At 45.2% G+C, this 26,574-nt stretch overlaps 1 protein-coding gene and 1 pseudogene across 1 annotated transcript in view; both read right to left on the bottom strand.

Moving 5' to 3' along the window:
• Positions 1-26,574, bottom strand: part of LOC144113185 (protein regulator of cytokinesis 1-like) — a 290,994-nt gene that overhangs the window by 178,119 nt on the left and 86,301 nt on the right. The window lies entirely within an intron of this gene.
• Positions 16,990-17,127, bottom strand: LOC144116814 (U2 spliceosomal RNA; annotated as a pseudogene).

Raw genomic sequence — 26,574 nt, 5'->3', positions numbered from 1 at the left:
TATCCCAAGTTATGTCTTACAAATATCTCGGAATTCAGCTCACTCCAGATCTTTCATGGTCTTGTCACATTTCAGCTGTCTGCAACAAAGCGTCGAGGACACTGGGTTTCACACGCCGTAGCCTGCGCAACTCTCCTAGCTCCATTCGTAAGCTTGCATACCTAACTTTCGTACGACCCCAGTTGGAATTCGTGTCGTCTATATGGTCACTCCATCAAAAATATCTCATTAAAATGCTTGAGACTGTTCAAAACAGAGCTGCCCGGTACATTGTTAGTAATTATAGCCCCTCGCCTGTTTCTCCCAGCTTAAAACCCTTAATGTTCTACAGATACTCGAAATTTGTCGTTCACTTTCACGTCTCTGTTTATTTCATAAATATGTTTACACCCGCCCCTTGTTTCTGCCTCTCGAATCACCTTTCCGCTCCTCAGCGCGCTTGAATAATCATCTCGGTTTCAATCGTATATATGGCAAAACTCAATCATTTAATTTGTCTGCATTACTTAAAGCAATCAATCTCTCCTGTCCTGATCCTATAGAGTTTAAAATGACCCTATGTATGCATTTATCCCTTTAGTATTGTTTCAAATGCTTTTCTACAGTTTCAGTTGCTGTTATATTGTTCTCTGATGTACCACTGTTTTTGCTTGCACCTGACTACTAGTAACCTCTTTGCATATTTGCGTTTTGCAATTTTTTCGTATTTTATATTGTTTCGTTCAAATGTTATTTTTGCTCCATTTTAAATAATCTGTGTTCGTGTTTTTTTCCTTGTACCGCGTCCATTGTACCGTTATTGTTGTTTATTATTTCGGTATATTCCTTTTCCTTGATTCCCCACTCACTCAATGCTCTTCGGGGCCTGTGAGGTATCAATAAATAATAATAATAAAGCAATATATTTTCGCAACTAAGCGCTTGTCGTCTTCGCCAGTGTACATGCACTAAATGAACAAGTGAACGTCCTGTACAGAATGGACAGTTTATTCACATATACTTTGTAGAGCAAAAAAAGAAGTGTCAGCATAGCAGCTTTTAGTCGGTTGACTTTTGCCCCCGCAAACTGGACGTTTTGTATATACAATTGCAAAGCTGCGATACATATAAGTGAGAGTGCTCCTTGGGATTGTATGACAGCTTTATATTTTGCCACGCTAAACCCACACTGGAAGGTGTACTTTCTGCAGCTGAAAAAAGAAGGAAAGGTGTCATTCCAGCCAGCACCTTCTTTAGCATTTCAAGTTATGACACGTTGGCACCAGCGAGCTATCTGTCTTGGCACTGGTGCTGCTTCAGCAGCGTCATCGATGGCCGAGTAGTTCGAGAATGAATTACTCAAAGCGTTCGCTGCTGTGCAGGCATCATATACGATACAGTGTCACTTTTTTAATGATCAGGAATGTGGATTGTGCTTGGTTAAATATCGCGGGAGCTTTCGAATAACCTAGGCAGAGCACTAGGCTTCAGCTTGAGCAGCTTTCATCGCAGCAACACGAAAGTTGAAACTGCCAATTTCGTTTTTGAGGGATGGCACATCTCCACGTCTCTGTCAGTTCGGCATCAGATGAGAAACATTTTGTCGCCATTGCTCCTGTAGCCGGAGCGGCAGCCAGTCACACAAGGTAACGGCATCATTCACAGACAGCATTCGATGGTCCACAAAAGATGCGCATTCAAGTATTTCGACACTGTAAATGCCTGAACAAGAAAATGACACACCACAAATCGTCACTTTCTACTCAGCTAGGTAGCCACCCGTTCTGCCGCTTACCAGAACATGCTCCTCGATTGACATTAGCGCTGCTGTGCTGCCGCTTTGGGCAGTGCACCAAGCTCTTCCATTAGATTTATGGAGAAGTTTCGTGACCATAAAGTGCTATTGAAGGACTCTGGCTCTACTGAGGCAGTTTCAAAAATTCATGCAAACATTCTCCTTCATAATCCAATCTAACACATGCTACATTGTTGAACTAGAAAAGCTTGGTAGTTTATTGAATTACAAAACAGTGGCGGAGTGCTACACATTGTGCTTAGGTGCACTTTGATAATTAAGCTGATAACCTGTTTAGTGTTCTTGTCAATGCAGTTACCAATTGTGCTCAAAGCTGAAGGAATGGTTTTTTACTCTCTGCTGAGGTATGCTATGCTGTGTTCGTCATAGCTCATGTGTTGCTTTGGGACATTAAACTGTACAGCTTACAAAGGGCGACTTCGGGGGTTTTTCGAGATGCATGTATTCTGATGCTTTTCCTGTAGGTTTTCCTCTGCATCCTTATCATTTGTGCCAAGTTTGGCAGCTGTGTGGGAATTCATTCCTGCGCAAATCGATTTTAGAGTTTGCTATTTCCATGGCCTCAGTTCAGGTGATATCTGCGAGTAACACTGCGTTTGCAATGTCGCGAGCGTAAATCGCATGTTACTGCCCACTCCACATCAAGATCGAACATTTAGGCTAGTATAAGGTTGTCTAAGGAATTTTATGAATGCTGTCGTCATTTCAGCCATTCAATGTTTTTCCAATAATGTCTGTGAGGTCACTGCTGTGTCAAGTGGAGCATTGTGCCTGGCCATGAGCCTAAATCTTGCTTTTGGTTTGGTGTTTATCTCTTTTAAAATATTTCTACTTGGTATTTTGAAAATTGCTTTCTTATGCCAAGGACAGGTAGCCCTTAGGAAAGTGTTTTGATAAGTAACTCAAAGTATTGAAAAAACCTCCAGAGTTGCCCTGTAAACATGCTTAGTGCGCTTTCATGAGAATCTGCTTTTGCTCGAACCGTTGCCTTCTGTACATGCAACTGGAAGGCTCTAAGCACATTTTTATGCACACACATGGCCCCTCCTTTATATGAGTGATAGGTTTGTTTTGGCTCGTAAGCTTTTATCGGGTGCCAGAGACATTTCTTCTTATTTAATTGGTCATCTTTTCAATTTGGCAAATATCTTATGAGTGTGTAATAGTGTCCTTTTTTAATTTGTTTGTATATAATGTAGGGTGAAAAATTTGGCAAATATCTTATGAGTGTGTAATAGTGTCCTTTTTTAATTTGTTTGTATATAATGTAGGGAAACAGCTGTTAATACAGTAAAACCCCGCTGTTACGTTCCTTACTGCTGCGTTTTCCTGTATGTTACGTCGTTTTCGTCCGGTCCCGGCATAGCTCCCATAGGATCCAATGTATTGGGTACCCTGCTGTTACGTTGTAGCTGTGAAAACATTCCTGCATGATGATACGTCGCAACCTGGCACCCCGAACCCGGCCGGGCAACGCGCGCCAAACGCCATTTTGACGAGTCTTGGCCAGGCTTGGCTACGGAATTGGCTACAAGACCATGGCCTCCGAGATCACCCCCTTGCACGTGTTTGAGTAATCTCGGAGGCCATAAAAAGCTGCACGCGAGTTGGAGAGATTGCCACTAGATGGCCACTGCCTCGTCAGCCGAAGCGAGTAAAACCCGCGGGCCTGCAGCAATCCAGTCTTTCTTGTTTGTGCGGTTCAACCCATCCGAGTCGTCCGTGTCCTTCCGTCAACAGCTACGCTGCCTATGCCTCGTCAGGCCTTGCTAATCCAGTCTTTCTTGTTTGTGCGGTTCAACCTATCCGAGTCGTCCGTGTCCTCCCGTCAACACCTACGCTGCCTACGCCTCGTTGGGCCTCGCTAACACCGCGAGCGATTTGTCGTCCTTTGATGGCGTCGCGCAAGCGCAAGGCGCTTTCCCTCGAGGAAAAGCTGGATGTTCTCAACGCAGTCGACAGGCAGCCAGCGCGGAAAAGAGTCGACATCGCCAAGGATCTTGGTCTGCCGCCCTCGACGCTTAACAGCATCGTCTCGAAGCGTGCCGAGATACGAGGGAATGCTGCGCTCCTCGACCCGAAAGCTAAGCAGGCTCGTGGCGCCAAGTATGGAAACCTCGACGAGTCGCTTCTTACTTGGTTTAAACAAGCTCGCGCTGCCGGTGTTAACTTCGACGGCAGCATTTTGCGCGAGAAGGCGATGGAAATAGCCGACCGACTGGGCATCAGTGACTTTACAGCGTCAAATGGCTGGATCGACCGTTTCCGGAAGAGGCACGGCATCGCGTATAAAGCCTGTTTCACATGGTGCGACGGGAACGAAAAATTACGGCCCGGTCGCACTGTCGTTGCGACGGTAATCGCAGCCGCCGTTTCACATGACAACGATGAATTCAGTCGGTGCCGTCGGCACCAGCGCCCTAGCGTCGGTGCGGCCTTTCAGTGGCCGAAAATTCTTCGGCTGCAATAAATGTCAAACATCGTGGCAGGCGTTGATTTCGTAATCATGGGTAATAATATTGAGCTGTGATGTATTCTTAAGCTCAATAAAACGTTTTCGAGATTTTCTTGTCATGTCGCTGAGGTCCTATTGGCTGACTACTGTGGCCATTGCTGCGACCGCAGAGACGCTGCGACAATGCGACCAACTTGTTGAAAGTCTGTCGCAGTGGCCCTGCGACGAGAACGACGCGCATTTCTGTCGCACAGCGGCAGAAATCGCACTGCGCTGCGGCAACAATCGCATCATGTGAAACAGCCTTTAGACGGTATCCAGGGAAGCAGCAAGTGTAAACTTGGAAACAGTCGACGATTGGAAGGCCACACTATCTGCCATAATTGAGGGGTATGAGCCTCGTGACATTTACAATGCCGACGAAACGGGTCTTTTCTTTCGGGTGCAGCCATCCAAGTCGTTAAGCCTGAAGGGCGAAGCATGCCACGGAGGCAAATGCAGCAAAGAACGATTGACGGTGCTCCTTTGCTGCAACATGGATGGCTCGGACAAGCTGAAGCCATGGGTAATCGGAAAATACCGAAACCCACGGTGCTTAAAGAACATTCGCCTGCTGCCATGTCACTATAGAAGCAACAGTTGTGCATGGATGACGGGTTCTTTGTTTGAAGAATTTCTTCGTTACTTCGACAACAAGATGGGCTCCCAGTGCAGGAGTGTTGTCCTTTTTCTGGGCAATTGTGCTGCCCACCCGAGAGACCCGTCGTTTCTTCGGAACGTTAAGCTTGTTTTTTTTCCTGCGAACACTACAAGCCACTTGCAGCCGTTGGATGCCGGCGTCATAAAGAACTTAAAGCACTCGTACAGGAAGTCTATCGTAAAGCGCTGTCTGGCGCGTATTGATCGCGGACAGCACCCTACGATCGTTTCAATACTGGACGCTCTGCACTACGTCGCTTCAGCGTGGACTGCAGTGAGCGTGTCAACTGTACAGCACTGCTTCGCGCGGTGTGGCTTTCGCATGGACGGCGGAGAGGAAACTGCCACGGAAGCTGAAGAGACGGAAGCAGCCTCTCATGATCAAGAGCTGAGTGAAGCTTTGAATGCGCTGGGTGCCACGGGAGTCACGTATGACGACTACGTCACCGTGGATGCTGCTGTCGTGACATCCGAGTGTCAGAGTATCGCCGAGATCGTTGCAGACTCGGTCGCGAATGAAGCCTCAGACTGTGATGACGACGAGGAGCATGAGCCGCATGATTCCGGGGAGTTGGCGGACCCGAGCTTTGGAGAAGCCGTCGCAGCTCTGGACCTCCTCCGCAGGTACATCGCACCTCAAAGCGACCCTGAGAGCAATGCGGCTTTCCAGGCCATCGAGAAACGCGTGGTGTTTTCCAGCGAGCGGAAAAAACGGCAATTGACCATTCTCCATTTTTTTAAGACCTAAGCTCACTTGATGTCGAAATAAATTGTTTCAAGGCAAAGCTGCACTGTTTTTATTAATTTTCGGACCTTTCCTCACTGTTGCGTTTTCCCGGCTGTTACGTTTTTTTTTCGCGGTCCGGTGAAAAACGCATGAACGGGGTTCCACTGTATTTTGTAAATTACCTATTACATTTTCTGGTAATAAAATTGGCATATTTACAGCAATTTGTTTCTACATTCACTCCAAACAGCCGCTTAGCTTGAGCATGAGCTGAAGTTCATTGAAGGGTCCCTGAAAAGCAGTTCAGAAAGTGACTGTGAAATGCATGCATTGTGTAGAGTAAATGTCACTTTACGTGCATGCCTCAGAAGTGAGCCAATAATTTGCAGTTTTTTTTTCAAATTCCCGCTTTTGCGCCTAAGAGCTACCTGCAGTGCCAGGCTTTCACTTGAATCCCCGCACGCTTCATGATGCAGCACACGTGACATCAGGAATAATGAGCTGTCATTGGCTTACATAAACACTCAGCAAGAAAGGCGAGGTGAATGGCCAGCTAGAAATTGCGGTATCTTCCTTTCTATGCTCTCCTGTATTGTACAGACGTGGCAGGAGAGTGAGCAGCAAAAAAAAAATCAAGTAAACAACTGAGGCTGTTCGCCTGTGTGACAGTTTCATAGACAGAGTGTGGTGCTGGTCTGTAATCTTTATTTTTTTCTCGCTGTGTTTGCTATATGACTTGAGAGGGAAAATGCGAAGGCTGTTTTTAGTTGTCGCTATCTCAGACGCTTGATGCGCTAGGCTAAAAATTTTTTTGCAAAGGTGATAGATGATGCAATACCTATCGGTATTTTGTTTAGCTTGGTAGACACTGTTTAAATTTCCCTTTGACGTGTGAAGAACACATTAGCTAGATGCATAAGAATAAGCCTGAAAAATTTCCTGCTCTAGCAGGTTCTCACATAGCATGAATGAATATGCATTGAAATTGGTGCATGAGCCGTATTGACACCAAACACTCTTCATTAAGCATTCCAGTCATACCAAACTTCTTGAAAGGAGCCTGCACATGTTTGCTAGAAGCATCAGAGACCCTTTGCTGCTGGCATCTACTTCATGTCATATTGTAGTGAGTATATTTGGTAGAGTGGGAAGAATATTAATGATACCATCAGAGTGCTCAGTGTGTCATGGTTGTACATCTGCCGAAGGTAATGACTGAGATTGATTTTTCTTTTTATGCCTGGCTGTAATTTTTAGCACTGAGTAGGTCGGGCTCCTTTGAAGAGTAGCTCCGGGTACTGTCACATAAAAACAACCTTTCTGCTTGTGATAAAACAGTACAATGAAGCATTTAAAACTTGCTTTGGAATGTATTTAGGAAAGTGAAAGTTTTGTACCTATTGATGAAACATGGGAAAAACATAACACAGACAGACAGACTGAAGACAAGATGGGATAAGTCAAGTACTCAAAGCTGAATGCTTGTTGGGAACATCCTTCTCAGGGAATGACTGCACATGCCGAGAGGCTTCTTTAACAGCAGGAATGGGATATGATTGATACCTACATATCACACAGCACATTTCACAAGTAAACAGATAACCTACTGAAAAACTCAACAATGGTCCCTATTCATCATAAGAAAAGCTCAAAATAACTTGAAGCAGCAAAAATTGCCAGCACTTGAGAAGCATAATCTTTTTTCTTTTGCATGAAACGTAGTAGTAGGTAGGCAGGTAAACTTTAAAGGTTAAAATCAGAGGAATGTTTCTTGAGGCTTGTAGGTGGGGTCCTCATTGCAGGGCTCCACTGGCTTGAGCTGTCAGGTGGACCTGTTTTATGAGGGCTCTTTGGTCCTCCATACGATCGCTCGTCAGGATCACCTCCCAAAACTCAAATGACGTGTACTGCACCTGTAAGTGGTTCGGTTTTGCCCCGCATCCCCAGAAAATGTGGAAGAATGTTGGGTGGGCCTGGCACCATGGGCATGTGTCAGGGTATAGTGTTGGGTGCATGAGGTGAAGTTTGTGGAAATTGGGGACAGTGTTCTGTTGGATCTGATGCCAGGAGATAGCATCCTGGGTGTCTAATTTTGTGTAAGGAGGAGGGTATTACACACTGATATACATGTGGCTTCCTGGCTTCTGCATTATTGTTGTATTAAGAATTTTGCCGGCCAACTTCAGCTTGTCCAGTGACTGCAATACTTTTCTGCTGTGGACAACAACCATACAATTTGCTGCATGTTGACAGGTGCACCAGGGCTAGAAAAGACTGATGCTGCATGGTGTCTTACACTGGTTATAGAGGCAATGACTGGTTTTTCTTGTGTAAACACATCAACAGCTCAGGGATTGTGAATTATGGCTTTCGTGCAGACAACATGCAAATGTGTTTCATTCCATGCAAAAACAGCTAGGACTGTGGTGTTTAGCATCTGGGAACTGCATGTGGGCTATGGGGGTCACAGCAGTGTTTTAGAGTACACTGGTATTGCAGAGTACAGTGGCATTTTTCTTTTTTACGTCCATTGGAATGCAGCCAGCACGCATGGAATTTGATCCCATGGTCTTGGGTTTTAACAGCTGAAATCTAAAGCCACAAAGCCACTGCAATGGATCATAGACATGTTTCATGTCTCCCTCATTTGTAATGTGCACAGAGGCTGAGGTGCTTGCAGGGTGTCTAAAACTGAAATTTCATCCCATACTGTTTAGCAGGTGTGGTACTTGTGGGTTTCGATGAGTTGGCGGCAGAATATCTTTAACAGGCCGTGCCCAATTTCTGCGAGCAGCTATACAGGGAAACGTCCCAGCTGAAAAAGTCCATTGGTTCCAATTGGAATTCCAGCTGGTATTCAGTGGAACCATTGGAGTTCCTGGGTTCCAATTGGCGGCAGCTTGTCCAACGGGTCTTGCGAAGTCGCATTAACTGGAACCAATTGGAGTTATTGGGTTCTAATTGGTAGCAGCTTGTCCAACTGGTCTTGCCAATTGGCATTAATTGGAACCAATTGGAGTTACTGGGTTCCAGTTGGCTGCAGCTTGTCCAACTGGATAAATCCAATTGGTTCATGAGATTTCAACTGGACATTCCAATGGGTTGCAGCGGTTTCAGGGGACCGGTGTCACAGCTACATGTTGCTCATTATTGACATACAGCAGTGAACTAAAGAGGTTTCTGTTGAAAAGATATTAGCAGCTTTACCTGCTGAATTGTTTTCATCATTTCCACTACCACCGCGGGTGTGAGTAGATGAAATAATTTCGCTCAATGGACAAGCACCACTGGCTCCAGCAGGAGGGTCCCATTAATGGAGTATACAAGTGGAAGCAAAAGTGTGTTTGGTGGATATAGACTGAGCTTATGTTCCTTGTGTGCAATGCTTTTGCGATGGTTGTTTAGCTTCACTTCCCTAACAGTGTGCAATTCTCCTAATATCAGTTTCCCTGAAAAATGTTGGCACAAGGTAGAATGTTCCCCAATGGTCCTGGGAGAAAATCTAATTGGTTTCAGTTGGAACCAATTGTTTTTTGATGCCACTGAAACCAGTTAGATCCAATTGGAAGCACGTCCAATTGGTGTCCACAAAACCTAACTGGTCCCAAATGGACAAATTCCAGTTGGAACCAATGAACTTATTCAGCTGGGGTGTGCTTGTGCAATTCTCAAGAAAGCTAGTTTCCTTGTATTGGTGCTCATGGTGGTTCTAGAGTGCCTGTTAAAGGAGGGCAGATTGTGCTCATTGTTACCAGTGCATCGAAAAAACTAAATGAAAGAAAGGTGATGGTTTTCCTTATGCCCACTGACTCTCCCCCCTTAATTATGGTGGCAGAAAAGCCTGGATGAGCACATCATTTTCAGGGCGCCCTGCAAGCTGTGTAGCCCGAGTGCCTTTACAATTGAAATATAGCGGCAAAGCCTTTTTACAATGTAAATAATGTCCTGTGTTTATTGAGTGTGCATTGGCTGTGGTTGCTTTGCGGGTTGCATTGCCCAATTCGAGCCATAGAACACATTAAAAGTGCCAAGGAGAAGCTGGCCACGGAAATTTTTGAGCTGGCACTAATGCAGCAGGTAAGAGGTGACATAGGCATGAATGTTGTATCTGCTGCCCTTTAGAAAGAGTTCATTCTACTCAACACATAATTTTTATTGCTTTGCATCAGTTTTTTGGAAGTCGGGTTTCCTTCGCATTATTTCAAATTTTCCTCAACATAAAGTGAATTTTTTTGTTCTTTTTTACTTTGATGTCCTAATCATAAGTGCCACTTTAGCTTTTGTTACTGTGGCTTTTCTGCTGTTATAGAAGCTTCTGGCAGGTCAACCAATATTACAAACTGTGTGGGTGCAGCTGTGGCAATATTGTAAGTTTACGATGTATTTTGTTGCTGTGCTCCACTGAATAAAGTTTTTATGCCCATTTCTTGTGTGCTGTTTTGAAGGAACCTTAACAAAATAATGTAAGCCTGGCGTAGTCCATCGGCATTCTGTAGAGAAACTCCATATCAGGCAAGAGGTCATGACGTCACACGTGGAGGTGTGGAATTGAAATTGATTAAAACATTAAATACAGTGTCATTAAAGCATCGCCACATGTCTCAAATGCCATTATGACATGTAAGTCTCCAAAGGAATGTAATTGTGCTGAAAAGAAAATTGGTATAATTAGTTGGGAATCGAACCCCTGACCGACAGGTTGAGAGTCACATACGCTACCCCTAGGCCATGAATGCACATTTGTAAAGCTTGGTTAAAGGAGGCCTTTATATGTATGTAGTGTGGTCTTTCACATAATGTGGAAACAAGTTGCACATCTCCATGGGAAAGAGGAACCATTGACACGACCCATTAACTTGCTGGAATCATTTTCTAAGCAGTTTGAAAGCACACACACTACATCTACAACAAACGTGCAGGGGACACCCGCTTCCAGCAAGCAAACGCCAACTAGCCCAACTTAATGTTTTAACGAGTTTGACCCATTAATGTTTTTACATCATGTCCTTCAATGCGGAAGAAAGCGAAGCGTGACTACTGCAAATCAGCCTTTTCTGTCAATAGGTAAGAGCACAAATTCACAAACACACCACTACTGACCCACTAACTTTTGTCACCTGCTATCAACCGCATACAATGCTTTTAAACTGCAGCTGAAATTGCACAGTACATAATGAACCTTAAAGATATCTAAGTCTGCTGCTGTAGTGGACAACACTGAAGCCCCAACTGTAAAAGCAGCATGTGGTATATAGCTCCTGTCTCTTGAAATATTTGCAATTTATGCTTAGAAGAATATATGTTTCCAGAACAGCTTAAACTTGAAAGAATATGAGTTATACACAAAGGAGGTTACCACAGTAACTTTAATACCTAATGGTCGATATCTGTCCTGTCTGTATTTGCAAAAATTGCAGAAGGGTCATCCACGCCAAACGTTCCAGACATTGCGCTCAACCATCTCAAATTTGTTTTAAAAAATTCATGGAAACTTATCGCAACGTGTGTAATCTAAGCCTAAAATATTTTTGCTGAAAAAAATTTATTCCTGAGGTGAGCTCAGTTTGAACATTTCGAAAAGGCATGAAGCCAGGCACTGTTCAATAGTCGATGAATATAAATTTTTAGAAAACACTCCACAAATTTTTAAGAGATTTGCACAGATTCTGGTTTTTGATATGATTCAGATCATATATTTTTGGATGGTATAAATATTTTTTTTAAATTTAAATAAAATGTAAAAATTTGGCATTTTTTACATTTTTTTAAATAATCAACTTCCTCTCGGAAATTCAGAAATGGCCACCTTGTTTCCCAAGATGTGTATTACCTATAAAAAATGTTACAGCTGACGAAACGGAATACGTCGAATTGAAATAAAATACTGAATTTCCAGAAAAGTGTGTTTTGAACCATAAACGACCGTTTATTTCACCCTGAGGTGGTCCAAGTAAAAATACAAATGATGGCGGGTTTGGTTGAACAGTTTATTGCCTTTCATTTCTGAAGTTTTAATCAAGGTGACTTGCTTAAAACAAGAAAAAATGTTTAAAATTGAGGTCTCGCGCCCCAACTTGTGTCGTCTCTTAACGGTTCTTCACCGCACAGCACGGCACCTAGCATGACACATTTATGGCCAGATAACCGCTACAAGTTGGGTTGTCCATGGAGAAGTGAGACAGTTACTATGCCATTTTTGTTTTCACAAAAACTGCTAATTTCACGCTACCACTTTCCTTTTAACGCTCTCGTCATATCGTCTTTAATCCTCCAGTGCACTCGTTTGCTCGTAATCCTCCAGTGCACTCGTTTGCTCGGTTGCACCAAGGCTGACCATTTTATGACGACAGTTTTTTAAAAATGCCTCCTTCATTACGTCTAGTTCGTATTTTTCTATAGCTACTGTCTGACTGCTTGAAATAGAACTAACTTTTGTGAAGAAAGAAATTTGCCTGTCTGTTTGGGTTGCACATTAGTGATGCAATGCCAACCTGTAAAGCCAGCATTTCTAATCTCCTCTAGACCCACCCTTTCATCAACACTTCTTCAAAGATGGGTGCAAAAAGTAAACATCTATTTGGAAGTTCTTATGATTCTTTCCCAAATCTAGACTTTGCCTCTTAAGAAGGTGAACATAACAATGTTTTCATAACCTTGTGCAAATTTTTCTTGATAGTTTGAGTTAGGTGGCCCTGGATACCAGAGATATGTCAGGTGGATTAGCACTGTTTCCTACCATTGAAGATGTCGCACACATGGCACATTAATGAAAGCATGCTGTGTGTTGATCAGATTAGATCTTTTTCATGAATGCTGGCACTTCTGGCAGTGACACTAATGTACGTCTGTTGTAATGCCACAATGAATGTTTGTTGCATTCTGACTTGTATTCTGTGTGAAACATTGTCACCAAAGCAGTGGATTAATGATTTGAGCATCCGCTTGACATGCCAGAGGTGCGAGATTTGATTCGTAGTACCGCCAGGTGCCCATCAGTGGTACAATGGGCACAAGCTTTCCCCTGGCCTGGTACTCAGCTTATCTGTGAAATGCTTGGAAAATAGGTCTTTGACCCCACCCTGAATAGACGAAAACAGCTGTGTGCCCTTGCGCCATAAAAATTCATCACCAGCATCATCATGAAAACATTTGTCGAAGCACCCTATGCGTCTCTCCTTGGCTGCCAAGGTGCTGTGTGCCATTTATAGTCAGCTTATGAACTTGTCAGGCCAGTTGTTTGCACATGTTTGTAGCAGTTCGCGCAAACTTGCCTAGCCTGACCCAGCTCTATTTCCCAACAGGTTGCTTTTTAGCTGAAGCATTGTTTCGTATATTGCCATCTATGGCCATTTTCTTTGGAACAGTTATGGCCTATTTGGAAGGGTACAGGGAGTGAATAACATTTGGTGCTTACTTGCCTTAGGCACAGATTTTAAGTTTTCTGGTTGCGTTAGCTTACATAATATTGCACATCATTTGTGAGCAGTATGTTGGTTTTTGAAATGGATCACTGAGTAGTACCAGGTGCAGTGAAATGCTTTGTTTTTTTTTACGTAAATTGCAGAAACTCGCACCACGTATGCTGTTCTCCTGAGCTGGTTGATCACCTCTTCTTGTGCGCCAAAGGAAAGTGACTAGTCAGCAGGTTCATCGATGCAGTTGGCACCATAACTTCCATAATGGCAGCTCTGTGGATATTCAGCATAAGCTACCTTAAGCTTGCATGCAAGCTATTATGCATCATTAAGCACCCATTCTTAAGCGTTGCAGCATCACAGTGCAAGTATTCCTCATAGTGGTTTATAATGCTGCACAAGCAAGAATCTTGAATTTTGTTTGCTCTGGAAGAATTAGGAGGTCGATGTAACTACAATGGAATCTTATTCTTGAAGCACCGTAACACATCAATAAAAGCTGGTATGGCAGTGTTTCTTGGATGGAAGTAAGGAGTTCTTTGGCAGAAGCTTCTTGTGCTCAATGTGTTTTGTTTTGATAATAAAGTTTTTCTCTACTTCTGCACTAGTGTGTTTAGAACATTGATGCATGTTTGTCAGTGCACATAGCCTTTTCATTTCTGTGAAAAACTCAGGCAGTACAGATAACTGGTACGTCTTTGCCGATAGTGACCAGGCAATTGTGTTTGCTGCTCAGCCATATAGTGGCACCCTTACAGCACCCCTAAAGACCAAAATGCTGCAAAAGGTGAAGAGAAGGGATCTCCTTTCTGTACACAGATTTTAAACTTGAAAGGTGCCATAAGTTCTTTGCTATACACAGCTAAGGAACGAACTGTGTTGCCTGGTTACTTGTTGCAAATATGGTACATTACATTATGTAGGCATTACGATTAATAAAGCTAAAGAGTATCCAAGAAAGTTACTGAGAGTAGAATGAAATTTTGAACCCACTGCATGCATTCTTACCACATTGGGGTAGGTATGTAAGAAAGCGCTGAAATGCTCCTAGGCTTGGTGGTTACGTCATGTGATGCATTCTGACATCTCAAAGTTACATATTTTCATTTTTGGATACATCATTTTCTGAAACACATATGTTGTACTGCAGCGGATGGTTACCTAGTGGTTTGAACATCCGCCTCATGCAAGTGCGAGCTCGATCCCCAGTGCCGCCTAGTACCCACTGGTGCTCGGTTTGTCTTTGGTGAAATGCTTGGAAAATGGGTCTCCACCCTGTCTAGGCAAAATATACCTTGAGCCATGGCAGTCTTTGGCCAAATTTCCCCTTGTGCCATTAAGAGATCGTAGTCATCATCACAGCCGCCAGTAGGGTGTACATATGAATGCACAGAACACCCTTCTGGGCCAGGTGTGAGTCATAGAATCGAAAATGCTCGAAAAGGTGTTTTCGTTTTTACAGTGCAAAGGCATCCTTCACAACGACAAAATTGCCAATGCCTGCTTTGAAGTGCAATAGTGGTTGAGTAAAAACTAAATTAAAAATGATTTATCTTGGTCCTACCGCAATAACCACATAAAATCATCTAATCGAACATTTGGGTGCGCCTGTCATTAACCTGCACATGGTGCCTTCTTCCTTAAAATTGCTAACTTTTTAAACACTTATGTGACCTAAACTAATACGCCAGCACAATCCTTTATCCACACCAGTCTAACCTTATTTGAGCTCTTGAATTCGTTCAGAATTGAGCTACTCATTTCATTTTTTTAAACTATACTTACGATGCTCTAGCATATCCACCTTAAAGTTTCAGCTGAAAAGTTCTTTCTCTCACTGCCCATCGCCAAATTTCACGCCTCTGCTTTTCTCAGTTTTTTTTCGTTGTTCACCCCACAACAGCCAGCTCATTCGCCCAGCGTGCCAAACACCTCGCACACACCTTGCCCCAGCTCAGGTGCTTCTGTATCGGTGGCAGATGCTGGGGCTAGCAAAAATCTTATCCTTCCTTTTCATTATTATTTTAATAAACCACTACTACTACTACTACCGTCCTACCAGCATCATCCTGCATCGTGCTGTACTACATTCTAGGAATTATTTTTTGTGCTCACAGCTCACAACTGGAATGACCTTTCTAGTGGCCTAGTGCAAATTTCTGATCCTGTTCATTTCAAGACTGCCATTATGGAAGCTGTTTCATCTCAATGATTGCCGCTCAGCAGTAATTGTTAACCACCGTGTGAGCGTCCACCTCTTTTCTAACGTCCCACCTGAGGACCCTTGAGGTTCATAATAATAATAATAGCAATAAATATGTAAAATGTTTCTTAAAACTTTCTAGTGAGCTTTTATGATCCAAAACTGGAAAGTAAAGTAACTGCTTTAATTTCCAAAGGAGCTTGCAATGTAATATTACTTTAGTGATCAGTCATTTGAAATGTAATTTAATTACAGTTGTGGGATTTATATCGAAGTAACTATAGTACAGTACGTCAATTTCTTAATGAAACTGTGATATGTATGCCACATACCAACAGGACACTTTGGTGCATTCCCGTCCTCTACCCGAGGGCTGCCCACCAAGGGAGAGAGCTGGAGGCATTACCTCCAAAATTATTTTCATGAACCACACACCGAAATGCACTGGCAAGATGAGAACACGGAAAGGATGAGTGGAACTTGGCGAGGGAGCCTAGCGTAGTCACATAAAATCAACTGCAATGATTCTGCTATTCTGGAAACTGAAAGCAACTACCGACAGACACCTCTGCTCGAGGTATGGAACATTCAGAACATGCCAGACAATATGAGCCACTCAAGATGCAGCACTTGGGAGAGATAAGTGGGAGCTAGCACAGAACACACCAACACCCTTCTGACATTCCCCTCCCCACATATGCGTCCCCTTTCCACCCAGCCAACCCGTGTCCTATGAAAACCGCACCAAGAATCAATGCCGTACGCCTCTTGGCTCTCCTGTATTCTCCACCCTAACCCCAATGCCCCTCCCGCCTCTTTCAACTGCATACCGAGATACTCTTGGGCCTGAAGAAGGAACCGAGCTGATACCGAAACGTTGGGATGTCAGTGAAAGAAAAATATTTTTGTTGCAGTTGAAATCACTGGCAGTTGATTTTCTCTTTAAATAGTGGTGAGGGAATCACAAGACTGATGGTAGGTTGATGAGGTCTTACAGGTCCGTGGTTGCTTAACCCTTTCCGGCCCAAATTAAAACTGTTCAGTAGAAAAAATCGTTATCCAGAAACTAGCATATGTAGGAGGAGGATAATTCTATAAAATCAAAAAACCAAGGTTTTGTCGGTTGTTTATAAGTTTTTTGCATGATTCTAAATAGAATCATTGGGATTTAGGCAGTGTGAAGTACTTAGTTTTGTGATTTCTTCAAAACATTTAATATCAACTTCTTTGAAAACTTCACTAGTCTCTTTTCGAGTAGAGGATGCCACAGTTATTACCGAGGATATGCAAGAATCATCACACACAGCTTGTACCTCTGTATTTATTTTCTGATTGTGTGTGGACCGGTGGTGTGCATCTTCGTGCTGTGAAGATGCTCCTTTCAGTAGGGATTTCTATTCATGATTTCTCCCTTGTTCAGCTGTATCATTCTGCATGCGCAATGCTGATTTTTCTCTCATGACTTTTTTGGTTGCACAACACGAACTGTTGGATGAGTTGGTCGGCTTTTCGCAGGTTGCAAGCTGTATATGAAATGCACCTCTCTGCTAATGCCTGTGTGCTGTTGCCAGGAAGAAAGAAAAGGAAATTGCACAGGCCTGCTCACTGGCTCAAGCTGAGCCACAATCGCTACCACGTGCAGATAGTAGGAGAGTTGAAAGATGGGATAGAAAGACAGGATAGTAAAGACGCGCTAAAGACAAGGCCGATCCCGGAGGTAGTGCAATACCGGGCCAACCGGTGGCGGAAGTGAAGCAACCTTCAAACTCTCCGCCACATTTCCAAAAATAAGTCCAATTGGACCCGTAACAGATACTCTATGGGTCCAGATACTCTGCGGGGTCTCTGCTAATGAAAGGCCCCTCCATCCCGCTGCCTAGAACAAGCAGTCGCTCCACTCTGAGGGTAACTACTCCTAAACTATACAGTTTATCTAAATTACAAATAGCGCATATGCACTATACAGATTGCTATTCCAGGGTGCTTTAAATTGTAAATTTAGCATTTCCGTAAAGGAGCCGAAAAGCACACAAAGTAAAAATGTGTTACGGGTTTTCGGGTTTCTCAACTGCGCAGTTTACCTGGTTCGCTTTACGCACACCTTACTGTCCACTGCGCGAGGCCATGGTTTCTGAAAGAAAATTTAAAATTGGTCTTAAGAGAAAATTGGAGGGCGCTTAAAAAATGAAAATTCGTTTTTGAGGAAAGGAAGTGACGCTGTAACTGTCTCACGGTATCTCGTTGGAACCGAACCCTAAGGGAAGGGATAAACGAGGCAGCACAAGAAGAATAATTGAGACCACCTGGGGTTCTTTAAAGTGCACTGACATCGCACAGCACACGGGCACCTTTGCACTTCGCCTCCATCGAAAATCGGCCGCCGTGGTCTGGTTCTAACCCGGGTACTCCGGCTCAGTAGCGGAGCGCTCTAACCACTGAGCCACCGCGGCGGGTACTGACAAAGGTCCTAATTAAAAATAGGAACAACCAAATACCAGAAGTGGGCATCATTGGAATCTGATGTCTCCACATTCACAAGAACATAAGCAATCTAACCTCTCTGGACAGGTTAACCTTCACACTCCAGCAACCCACTCGACTCCTCGACCGCGTGGCAGTCAAAAGACGAGAGATGAAAGAGCGAGACGCGCGTCGGCTCGTTGATGCCTTTGTTCTAAGCAGCCTAATGTATGTCACACCGCACAGTGCACCTTAAGAAATGCGAAAGGTAAGAGCTAAACTGTCTCTAGACAAGCGTGTAAGGCGGTTGTGCGACTACTCAGAGACGCATCCATCGAGAGACCTCTCTCTCTCTCGGCGTACACAACTGCCGAGAAGAGTTTCATTTTTATTTTTAATTGGTTTTTTGGGAAAGGAAATGGCGCAGTATCTGTCTCATATATCGTTGGACACCTGAACAACGCAGTAAGGGCAGGGATAAAGGAAGTAGTGAAAGAAGAAAGGAAGAAAGGGGCGCCGTAGTGGAGGGCTCCGGAATAATTTCGACCACCTGGGGATCTTTAACGTGCACTGACATCGCACAGCACACGGGCGCCTTAGCGTTTTGCCTCCATAAAGAAGAGCAATTCACGGCACAAGAACGACGTCTTAGACAAACCGAGGCGGGGTTCATATACCTAAACGCTCTAGGTATGCAGACGGGAAGCTCCCCGCTTGAGCTCTAGTAACAATACCAAAGGAAAAGCGAAAGCTCATTCGCATAAAACCGCTCGCAAAAAAATTAGCTGCGGTTTAACTACTGCTGGACCGGGTTAGCGAGGGAAAGCTGTGGTGTATCGGGCAAGTAGACGCGGGAGTCTGTAAAGCCGAGTTCGTTCCGCACACTGGATAGACAGCGCGCCCACCCAGCCACCCTGGCAGGTGGTAAATTAATGGTTGATGTCGAGGTGTTGGCTTCAGTTGCCTATGTGCTTTAAATTACTACAAACACAACACACACGAGAGAAGTTTTTAGACCGCCCGGCCCAGGCTTCGGACTGCCATCGGCGAAATTCGGGGTTGCAGCTAGAACTACTTCCAACTAAAAATAGCGTTTGCCATCTGTGGGGGACCCGCCGTGTTGGCTCAGCTGTTAGGGCTCTCGGCTACTGATTCGGAGTTCTTGGGTTCGAACCCGATCGACAGCGGCGGCTGCGTTTTTATGGAGGAAAAGTGGTAAGGCACCCGTGTGCTGTGCGATGTCACCCAACAAACACAGAACCTCCTCAAAATCTCCCAGAAATATCCCATCAGGCCATTTGGAACGTCCCCAGGAGGTTCTCATTTTTCCCGAAGACGTCCAAAAAACGTCCCCACAACTAGCCGTGTCCAAAAGGTAGTACGTCCTAGGGATGGCCCCAAAAGGTTACTGCTATATTTTTCGGCTCTGGCTCAATAAAATTATTTCTTCTTTTTCATGCAGACTTCAGGCATCTAAGCGCACATATGTGCGAAATTTCTGGCACATGCTTACGTTACAGGTGGTGTAAAACATCTGTCTAGTCGCGTGAACGCTTGCTGGCTTAGCCATTCAGACTTACCTGTTTACATCAAATGTGCTGTAACAAGGTGAAAATTTGGGCTGGCTGGTGCATGATCTTGTGACAGGAGCAGCGCAGCACGAGACAAAGAGAGAGGCGGGACTCGACGCTGAATAACAACCGGATTATTAATGCACGTTCGTCGAATATATACATCTCGCTCGTATAAGAAGGAAAAGAAAGAAGCATGAAAAACGCATAAGATGTGCACGTTTTGCAATATTAAGACATCGCACGCAGATAATCAATTTCTCTGTCACGAAGCGCTATTGAAGGTATGCAGACGCATATGTCGCTCTTTGGTTGGATGTTGAAGGCTTCTTCAATCTCCCTGGTCTGTTGATCAAAATACGACGGGATGACCATTGTGTTGATAAGCTGCGGAGCGCATTCATGCTCTCTGCAATGTTTTGCTAATTCACTGCTGATGGCGCCCTTTAGGGATCTTTTGTGCTCTCGACGCCGTTTATTCAAACAGCGCCCTGTTTGACCAATGTATGTGCGTCCGCATGACAGAGGCATTTCATAAACCCCGCTTTTCACACCTTTCACATGTTGTTTCAGGTGTTTTTTCTTGCATTGATTTTTTCTTTGCTCGCTGTTGACTTTAGCGCACAGGCTTCTTAACTTGTTGGGTGCTGACATGAGCACTTTTACACCAGCTTTTGCTCTTACCATTTTGAGACTGTGGGAAATGCCATTAATGCAAGGAATGACTGCGTACGGCTTCCTTTATTCTGATGCGGCTGTGACATTTTCTGCCTCTAGGTGCTTGCAGAATCCCTTCTGCAACACTGGATAGCAGTCTCGTCGGGCAACCTGCTCCTTTCAGCCGACGGTTCTAGGTGTTAAAACTGCCTTGAACCTCATGATGACAGGATCTCGTCAATTCGGCTCTCATTGCTGTTTTTTTTCTACCCCCGCTTGATGATCTTGGAGTGCGCAGATGTGTAGGGGAGCAGTCCTTTCTAGCTTCGTGGTCCGTACCGCCAGCAGATGTGAGCGCTTAGAAAGGCTAGCGTCAAGTCAAGAAATCGCATAACGTTGTTTTCTGGGAGTTCACTTGTTATTTCCAGTCCTAGTACTTCTAGTCCCTAGCAAAAGTAGCAATGAGATCCGCATTGACAAGATCCTGTAATCATGAAGTTCGAGGCAGTTTTGATGACCAGAACAGTCGGCTGAAAGCAGCAGTTTACCCGACGAGACTGCTATCCAGTGTCGCAGAAGGGATTCTGCAAGCACTGAGAGGCAGAAATTATGTCACAACCACAGCAGAAGAAAGGAAGCCGTACGCGGCCATTCCTTAGATTAATGGCATTTCCCACAGTCTAAAAAAGGTAGGCGCAAGAGCTGGTGTAAAAGTGCTCATGTCAGCACCCAACAAATTAAGAAGCCTGTGCGCCAAAGTCAACAGCGAGCAAAGAAAAAATAATGCAAGAAAAAGCACCGGAAAAAAAAGCTGAAATGTATGAAAAGCGGGGTTTATGAAATACCTCTGTCATGTGGACGCACCTACATTGGTCAAACAGGGCGCTGTTCGAATGAATGGCTTCGAGAGCTCAAAAGATCCCTAAAGGGCGCCATCAGCAGTGACTTAGCAAAACATTGCAGAGAGCATGAATGCGCTCCGCAGCTTATCAACACAATGGTCATCCCGTCGTATTTTGATCAACGGACCAGCCCTACTGAAAAGTGTATATATACGTTTGAATGGGTCAGCATATAGGATTATGGCACAGTTGGTATGGCTTTATAGGATGGACGTCCCAAAGCGGCTCAAACTATGAGGGACGCCGTCGTGGAGGGCTCCGGATAATTTCGACCACCTGGGGTTCTTAAATGAGCACTAACAACGCACAGTACACGGACCTTTCACATTTTTCCTTCATCGAAGTGCTACCGTAGCGGGCGGGTTCGAACCCACGACTTGCATGCACTGTGTGATGTAAGTGCACGGTAGTTAACCACGGGTAATCAAAGTTATACTGAGCCCTCCACTAAAGAGTCTCTCAAAGGCTGAATCGATTTCGAAACTTCATTCTATAATGTTAAACGAAATGTGCCATAATCCTATTTGTGGACCTATTCAAACCTGTACACATTTTTCAATAGGGAGGGAGATTGAAGAAGCTTTACACATTGGGCAAAAGAGCACCGTATATGCGTCAGCATACTTTCGATAGCATTTCGTGACAGCGAAATTGATTATCTGCGTGCGTTGTCCTAATCTTTTACCACGTGTACATCTTATGCGTTTGTCATGCTTTTGTCCTTTCCTTATTGCACGAGCGAGATGTATGTATTCGATCGAACATGGATTAAAAATCTGGTTTTTAGTCAACGTTGATTCCCGCCTCTCTATTCTTTGTTTCGTGGTGCGCTGCTCCCGCCACAAGAACATGAAATGTGCCAAAATTTTACACACAAAGGAAATATGAATTGAAAAATTCGCCCGATCCCGCCCGTATAACAGGAAATAGCAGCGCAATACAGATGTAATTTGAGTTTATTAGATGTGCTCTTTGCATTTAAATGAATACAAACAGAAGACGCATATGTATGCACCATTTAACACACAATGTACGGAGCACTACGATACCAGTATATAATAATGGCCAAAATTTTCTCTAGCTCTGAGAAATCTGAAAAAAGGAGCAATAAAAACATAATACAGGCCGAAAGTTGATGCACCTTAAGCAAACATTTAAAACGGTACAAAAGCATATATGCACATCCAAAAGCAAACGCATGTAAAGAGCAACCTGGGTGCCAAAAGAAAAGACGGCATGGGCGTACGATACAGATACGCGGTTTCAGGTTACGGGTATTCTGCAGTGTGAAACCTCCCTCTCGCTTTGCCTCTCGCACGAGCCTCGGAGTAAGCTTGAGCGTGTTATCAAAACACGAAAAAAAAATTATTTCTACGAGGCGAAAATAAAAAAAAACGAGCATAAACCACATACCTTGACGACGTTGCCAACAGAAACCCGGGGATGAAATAAAATGCTGCAACTATATATATGAGTTCAACGCAGCCTTATGTCCCGCGCCTTCTCACGGCACAGCGAACGCTGAAACATACGCGTTACATCCTCGTTACGCCCCCCGTTTTATTTTCTTGTCACTAAGTGTGTAGATAAGACTGCTTGGAGCAGGATGGCAAGGGGGGACGTCTTGAGGTAGGAGCCCTGCCTCGCCGCACCCATGGTACAGCAGACCACGCGTGCGGCACAATACGGCGTAGGAGGCGAGATCAAAGTGATCAAGGCACAAGTAATCCGGTGGGGGTGGGTTGGGAGTCAGCGACGCGAACACAACACAAACTATACCGCTGCGACAGGACGGCAATGTAGGTAGAGCAGGTTAATCCATGGGTACTCGCAGCAAGAGTCTGGTGGGCTTCCGAAAATCTCTCCCGCCTATGACCGCAGTGGACGGCCACGCTGCCACCAACAACACGCCACAGTCGTCGAAGGCGCTGAGGGATGCAGAGTGCGCGCTAGGAGTCGACCATTGCCTTGAAGTCCGCTGCCGCGAACGTGCACTGACATCGCACAGCATACGGGTGCCTTACCGTTTTTCCTCCATAAAAACGCAGCCGCCGCGGTCGGGTTCGAACCCGGGAACTCCGGATCAGTAGCCGAGCGCCCTAACCACTGAGCCACCGCGGCGGGTGGAAAACGACAAATTTTGAATGTCGCAGCCACTTCAAATTGGGATCCCTTACGGCGTGGTTCAGGTGTCCTACGATATATGAGACAGATACTGCGCCATTTCCTTTCCCGAAAAAACGATTAATATTATCACCTAACAAAATCACTACGGCTGGCAACGCTGTCTACAGACATGGCGAATGTCCCACTGATGCACTTGGCCTCAGCACTGTGGTGTTGCAGCTATAGCCATAGGCCTGTACTCCGCAGGTGTCCCTTCCGACCCAGCCATGTAAAGACTGAGCTCGTAAGAGGCTTTCTTTTCTTTTCATTCATGATTGACGCCGACAACATGTATCTGGCGTTGACAGGCACAGTACGTGCTGCCTAAAAGGTGCAGCGGAAATATGCAAAGAGAATTTAATGTGTACACTTAGCTCGGTACCGAACAAACACACATTCCATATCGCTAATAATGAAATGCAGCTCTCTGCTACAATCGCCCCTCCACCCGCTTCTTAGAACAAGCAAAGCCGTGCCACTGTGAGCGTAACTGCTTGTTAACTACACAGGTTATTTAAATTACAAATAGCACATAAGCATTATACATATTGCTATTCCACAATGCTGTAATTTGTAAATTTAGCTGTTCCACAAACTAGGTGAAAAGCAAACATAGTACACATGCGTTACGGGTTTCCCGGTTTCTGAGACTTGCGGCGCTTGCTTGGTTCGCTTTACACACACCCTACATAAATCCACTGCGCGTGACCATGGTTTCGAAAGGAAAATTGAAAATTGGTTTTGAAGGAGAAATTCGAGGTAGGGTAAGCTTCGCCGTTAGGTGTGGAACGCGAGAGAGTATTGCAGCGCTGCCAAGGAGTCCACGCAACTCCTAGGTCGTTCGTCGCGACGCCTTGCCCGTTGAACATATGGAGAATATTTTTTTTTGAAGAACGGAAATGGCGCGGTAATAGTCTTACTCATTTCGGTGGACACCCAAACCACGGATGATACGGTTTTTTTACGCAGCCCCCGTTATCGGCTGCCGGTTCGAATCCCTACCGCGAGCTAGACTCCAAATTAACTAGTTAATTTGTGCTGCACGAAACGCTCAATCGTATGACACAACCTGGAACATTCCGCGACAAATGGTTGGAATGATACCATATTTTTTACGCAGCCCCAGATTTTACGCAGCTCAATGACGTCATAGTTGTCACGTGGTTTCTTCTCGTTTTAAGGTCAAACTCGAGCACACGGCGCACACAGCGAAGAAGCTATACCGAGGGGAGCAGTAAAGTTTTCGCTTTAAAAACATGCTGGCGGAGCAACACGATGGCAGGAGAATGGCCAGGTCGAGAGAATTGAGCAAACAATACTAGGGGGACGAAAAAGGCGCTTACGTAGGCTCGGCGCACTGTTCGACTAGGTAAAAAGATTACAGCCGGTTTGCGTATATAGTTAATCAAATGCGAAGTAGGTGCGCTAGCACTGCTTGCCTCTGCGATACTTTTATAAGCTACGCAAAGTGCACCGGCTTTCTATGAGGTCGCTCCGCGTTCTCATCGGCTAAAGCCCGTTTCATGTGCAAGCGAATCGCTCGCGAACTCCGCCGCCGCGGCGCATACACCCTCTCTCAAGCGGCGGAGGAAGGTTAATAATAATAATAATAATTGGTTTTTGGGGAGTGAGTGAGTGAGTGAAAACATTTATTGATTTCCAAAGGGATTCGCGGATCGAAGGCTCCGTCGTCTTCGTGCTTGCGCCGGCGACCAGAGCCTTCTTTCAGCAAGGGTGGGCCCCTATTCCAAGGCTCCACTGAGTCGTGCTGCACCGGTCGCGTGCTCTATAAAGGCCCTCTGGGCCGTGAACTCGCTGCTGGTGAGACGGCTCTCCCATTGCTCCGCACTCGGGTGTGTGTGTTTGTGAAATGACTCGTTACGTTCGCATTCCCATGTGATGTGGTAGAGTGTGGGTATGGCTCCGCACCACAGACAGGTGTCCCTGTATTGCGATGGGTACATTTTGCTTAGTATATATAAATCATGCGGCCTACCTGCTCGGCCGCTTTGCTTAGCAGGCTAATGGTGTGACTGCATTTGCGGCTGCCTTGTAGCCACATGCCCAAGATTCTTATGTTCTTTTCGGGTATGAGTTGACCCTCGAGGGTGACTTCCTGGGTTGCTTGGGTGGGATGTCTGCCGATTCTGAGGAGCTCCGATTTCTCTGTCGAGCACCGCAGTCCTCTTTCCTTTGTGTAATTTTCCACGCAGGTGGCAGCTTCTTGCAGCCTTTCTTGTTTTTCGCCTAGGGATCCCCGGGTGGTCCAGACCGTGATGTCGTCGGCGTACATCGCGTGCTGAATTCCCTCGATCTTCTTTAGTTTGTTTGCTAGTCCAATCATTGCCACGTTGAAGAGGACGGGCGAGATGACCGAGCCTTGAGGTGTGCCTTTACACGGGGTGTGGAAGACGTCGCTTCTTAGCTCGCCTAGCCCTACCGTTGCCGTTCTGTTGCTGAGAAAGTCCCTGACGTAGTCGTGGGTTCTCTTTCCGCAGTTGGCGTTGTTCAGGCCCTCCATGATGGCCACGGGGCTCACATTGTCAAAGGCCCCCTTTATGTCGATGGCCATGACCACGTTTTCGCCCGCTTTCGGCATCGTTTCGAGCACTTCTTCCTTGAGTTGAAGTAGCACGTCTTGCGTGGATAGGTGGGCTCTGAACCCAAACATGCTGTCCGGGTACAGTTGCTCCTTTTCTAGATGATTTTGGATTCTTCTGGTTATTATTTTCTCATAGAGCTTCCCCAGGCACGATGTGAGTGATATCGGCCTGAGGTTCTCTATCTGTAGTTTCTTGCCTGGTTTCGGGATCATCACGACGACGGCGTGTTTCCATTCCGCCGGGACTCTTCCTTCCCGCCATAGCGTGTTTAGATATTTGGTCAGTTGGTCTATTGCCTCGTCGTTGAGGTTGCGAATTAAGGAGTTTCGGATCTTGTCTGCTCCTGCCGCTGTGTTTTTTGTTGCCGACGCGACCGCTTCCATCACTTCTTCTCTCGTGATGGGTCTGTCCATCGTGGGGTTTTCTCCGCGGTATTCTTTTTTATAACTTTCGACTTGGTCTTTGCCGTAGCATTTGACCTTGACTTCCTCTAGTAGTTGCTCGTCTGTTCCTTGGTATTGATGGGTTAGCCGCTGTATCGCTTTACTGCTTTCCGATTTGTTTTTGCTCGGATCCAAGAGGGCCTTGAGGATCTGCCACGTCCTAGCCGTGCTGAGGGTGCCGTTCAGCGAGTTGCTAAACTGTTGCCATCCCCGTCTTGCCAGCTGGTTCGCGTACTCCTCCGCCTGCCTGGTAATGTCCGCAATTTTTTTTTTGAGTTTTCTATTGAGTTTTTGTCTCTTCCACCGCTTGGTGAGTCCGCGTCTTGCCTCCCATAGCCTTAGTAGCCGCTTGTCCACCTCGGGTGTCTGTTCTGTTCTAGCTACCTCTTTGGTGTAGAGGTCCTGGATTTGTCTTAGTTGTTGGCTCCAGTTCTCCGCCGATTAGATGGTTCCTCCTTCGAGCTGCGCTCTAAAGGCG

This window comes from Amblyomma americanum, chromosome 1 (assembly GCF_052857255.1).
Source record: "Amblyomma americanum isolate KBUSLIRL-KWMA chromosome 1, ASM5285725v1, whole genome shotgun sequence".
In the NCBI taxonomy this organism is placed as follows: domain Eukaryota; kingdom Metazoa; phylum Arthropoda; class Arachnida; order Ixodida; family Ixodidae; genus Amblyomma; species Amblyomma americanum.
The sequence above is the reverse complement of the archived record's forward strand: the minus strand, read 5'-3'. Positions and strand labels throughout refer to the sequence as shown.